The sequence below is a fragment of the Rhagoletis pomonella genome, unplaced genomic scaffold, assembly GCF_013731165.1.
Source record: "Rhagoletis pomonella isolate Grant_MI unplaced genomic scaffold, Rhpom_1.0 Rhpom_scaffold_00016, whole genome shotgun sequence".
Taxonomy (NCBI): Eukaryota; Metazoa; Arthropoda; class Insecta; order Diptera; family Tephritidae; genus Rhagoletis; species Rhagoletis pomonella.
Genome location: NW_023458570.1, coordinates 472,517 through 476,796, shown reverse-complemented (window position 1 = coordinate 476,796; position 4,280 = coordinate 472,517). Strand labels below are relative to the sequence as shown.

At 50.9% G+C, this 4,280-nt stretch overlaps 1 protein-coding gene across 1 annotated transcript in view; it reads left to right on the top strand.

The window, feature by feature from the left end:
- Positions 1-4,280, top strand: part of LOC118749412 (cytoplasmic dynein 2 heavy chain 1-like) — a 217,389-nt gene that overhangs the window by 97,726 nt on the left and 115,383 nt on the right. The window lies entirely within an intron of this gene.

Below are 4,280 nucleotides of genomic sequence, written 5' to 3'. Positions count from 1 at the left end.
CAGCCGCCTCCGATAAATCGCCGGAATCCAGGAGCGCTGCTCCCTCCTTCCCCACAAGCTAGGGCCGCTGCCCTCGTTATTAGGGCCGCCACCGCCGTTGCCGCCCTGGGCCGAGCCCAACATCGCGCCCTCCCGCCAGCCGATTGAAGTAATCACCGCGATACAGAAGCGCTGCTCCCTCCGTCTCCACAAGCTAGGGCCGCTACCGCCACTTTCGGTATTGGGATCGCTCCATCGTTACCGCCCCCGGAGCCAAAGCTAGTTACCCGTCATCGCTATTAGGGCCGTTGCTGCCACTCGTCGCAGGCCAGGACCGCTATCACCGTCGCCGTAGAGTATCAACGTCGTTCTCATTGCCGCTACGCTCACCGGCATCACCGTCGTCACCGAGTACCACCGTCGTTCGCATTGCCGTGGCGCTCACCGTCGTTACCGAGTGCTGCCACTCTCACCGTTGCCGATCCATAGCCGTTGTTATTCTCACCGCTACCGACCTGTAGCCGTTGTTATTCCCTCCGTTACCGGCCCATAGCCGCTGTTACCCTCCCTCTCTCTCACTTCTTGGACGAAAGGTTGCGGGCGCTCTGGCCATATCTCGCCTCGTGTGTGTGAGTGTGTTCTCCGTATTACACTAACTATTGTATTCTATTTGGTGGGGGTTATTGGGACCTCGATTGTACCCTGGGTCGGCTGAGCGTACCTCAGCCTTCGACAAAACCCACCCCATAAATGGCGCCCGAGCAGGGACCCAGCTCTGCAGGCGCATGTTCCAAAACTTCAACAAGCATCGAAGCGGGTTCACCGAACACACCACAACCAACAACTGATACACGGATGAGCGAAAACAACACCACGACGCTGAACGTCGACTCGCTGGGCTGGATATATCTTCTCAAGAAAGACAGGTTAATTGAAGAGTGCAGACAACACCAGTTACCAGTGGAAGGAAGTTCTGTCGCTGAGCTACGCAGCGCTCTGAGCAACTTCGTCAGAGCAAAGAGAACCAGGAAGTCGACCAAAAATCTCCTCAGCGAGCTGGAAATGGAGATCGCAGCCGAGGAGGCCAGCATAGCAAAATCGCTACCCGAATCACACCCAGCCATCAAACTGGGGTAATCCTTTCTACACCCTGAAGGAGCGAAACCGGCAGTCCACAAACGGGACAGCATGAGCAACGCCGAAGTGATGAGCACCGTCCGTCGTTGGGACGTACACTACTCCGGCGGCGACACCCTGCACGACTTCCTGGACAGGATTGAGGAGTTGGCGGAATGCTACCAGATAGTGCCAGAGAAACTCTTCCCAACTCTCCCCGAAGTTCTACGAGGCAAGGCACTCCAGTGGTTCCGCGTCCGGAGGCAGCAGATGACCACTTGGGCCAGATTCCGTACCGAGGCAGAAAGATTTTTCCTGCCTAAGCGGCATGTAAACCAGGTGGAAGACACCATTCGCCAGCGCAAACAGCTGCATAGGGAAAAGGTCAAGGACTACATCCGCGCCCTCCAGACACTCATCCGGCAACACCCAACGATGTGCAACGAGGACCATCTGGAGCGCATTTACGATGGCCTGCGCGTCGAGTACCGACTCTTCGTGAAGCGTAGCGAATTCCACACCATCGAGGAGCTGATGGAGCTCACCGATGAGTATGAATTACTGAAGAACGAGGAATCCAGGCAGAATCGACAGGCGGAGCATAGCTTATACACCGTAGATGGCCAGTATGATTGGAGAAACATCTGCTGGCGATGTAAGAAGCGCGGACATACACGCTTCCATTGTATCAGCGCGCGGCGGCTATTCTGTTCACGATGCGGACAGGATGGGATCTTCTCGAGGGTTTGCCGCTGTCGCAAGTCAACATCAGCAGCGCCGACGGCTACAACTTCACACACCACCCTAGCTACATCACTGCAATTTGAGAGGCGACACATCGACGGCCGCCTCTACGCCGACGTCACCATCGAAGGCCTGAAGTTACAGGCGTTGGTAGACACAGGAGTCACGCTGACGTACGTCGACGAGAGCACGCGCGCGCATTTGGAACGGCGCGACATCCGGCCCGTGCCCAATCAGCAGGACGTACAACTCGCGGATTACCCTGTCAGGATTGAATATAATGGTCGGTTCACTCACACATCGGTAGCAGTGATTAACAACCTCGCGGAGCGGATAATATTAGGAATGGACTTCCTAGTAAAACGAGGCATTGTCATCACAGTGGATGGCCAGCCGCTGGCTCCCGCTACTCCACCAAAGGTAGGGGCGACACCCGCTCTGTGCGGCCTAGCGGAGAGAGCGCACCTCAACGAGAAGCAGAACCAGGAGCTAGCAGATTTGCTGGAGCACCGCAAGACCATATCTTTAAAACGCACTGGACCGAGCACAGCCGCAAGGCACATAATCACGCTACGGCACCACCAGCCGCTGAAACAACGTTATTGCCCGCGCAACGCCGCTATGCAGCTGGCAATAAATAACGAAGTAGATGAATTACTCGCCGATAGAAGGATTTGGCCATCTAAGAGCACCTACAGCGCAAGCAGAATGGCAACGCGAAAACGCAACAAGCGACAACCAGCGCCGCCAGACGAACCGCGGCCAATATCCTCATGGCGACCACCCCTTGATGCCACACCATGGCCCCGCAACAAACCACGTATACTGAGCATTAAAATATTCCGCGGTCCGCCGCACCAATTATTCGCAATGACGTGGAACTCCGCTGTCGCTAACACCACAACCGTTGACACCCACAACTTCAGCGGGAAGCTGCAACCGACGCAACCCAAGATACCGCAAACGAAAGCACAGATACGCGACTCACAACCAACCATGAAGGCCCACCAGTTGCGGCGACAATAGCCAAAAGGGAGGGTGTACTCCAAGGCCTCACCGTTAAGCACCCACAAGGAAACTCGCGACGTTGGTGCTTCCCCTGGAAAGGGCAACGCGCCCGCGCGACCAGAAAAGGCCCGGACCATGCTGTAGTCCAATTCCAGAGTCAAAGCAAGCTGTTCAAGTTTGAGAAGTAGAGGCCACCCCCGGTGTAATGGAGCGAACGAAGTTCTCAGCTACCTCGTCATGGCCTTAGGATGGCAACCATCACGTGATACTCAACCATCCCTGCAAAAAATTGTGCGACTAATCTCTAAAGAGAGTATTCCGAGATTACTCTCAATCGGGTACAATAGGGCATTATTTAGTCGCAACTAGTCTCATCCGGGTACTATTGGGGATCAATTAGTCTCGACTCATCCCTTATGGGTATAATTGGAGATCAATTAGTCCCCAACTCATCTCTAACAGGTACTATTAACGATTTAATGATATGTACGCACTTAGTCAATGAAATTTCATGTGCGGCGTTGGCTAACAAAACTGAGCACCCCGGTTCGAATCTCAGCTGGCGCAAATTTTTATTTTTATTTTTTAAAAGTGACTAGGCGCCTTTTATACCCGTTCGGGTATAAAGGTGAACAATTAGTCTCTTCATAGGACATGCTCGAACAAAAGCGAACAGTTCATTCCATATAAAGAGATCAAAAGTGGTATTAGTCGCATGCTCCTTTGCGATTGCTCCCGGAGTCATCCCGGATTAGTCCCATTTTTTGCAGGGATATTACAATTACATATACAACCATCTTTCTCTTGTTATTATACTACTATATTATTGTAAAAAAAAAATTCTTTTGTTATTATACTGTTATATTATTGTCAAAGAAAAAAATTTCTTTTGTTATTATACTGTTAAATTATTGTCAAAAAAAAACCCTAGGCTTAAGAAAAATTTGCGCTGTATTATACAAAAAAAAATAAAAATTTATAATAATATATACATATATAAAAAGAAGAATCCCTTAGACATTAGAACTTGCTGTACAAAGGAAATATAAATAACAAATAATACCTTAATAAAGAGAACCACGAACATACACCGGCCGAGCCACCGTTCCGTACGACGGTAAAATTTACCTAGGCTTTGCCTAAGGTAGTGCAGGCCTCCAGGCCAAAACTCCAGAATACTGTGACCTTTCGTCCACCGAGGTGGGAGGGGGACTGTAACGTAGCATTCACTACGCTACAATATTTGCAGCCACAACCTACCACAAATCTATCCTACGTTGTAAATATGTACCCTGCAAAAAATTTTACTAATCCGGGATGACTCCGGGAGCAATCGCAAAGGAACATGCGACTAATACCACTTTTGATCTCTTTATATGGAATGAACTGATCGCTTTTGTTCGAGCATGTCCTATGAAGAGACTAATTGTTCC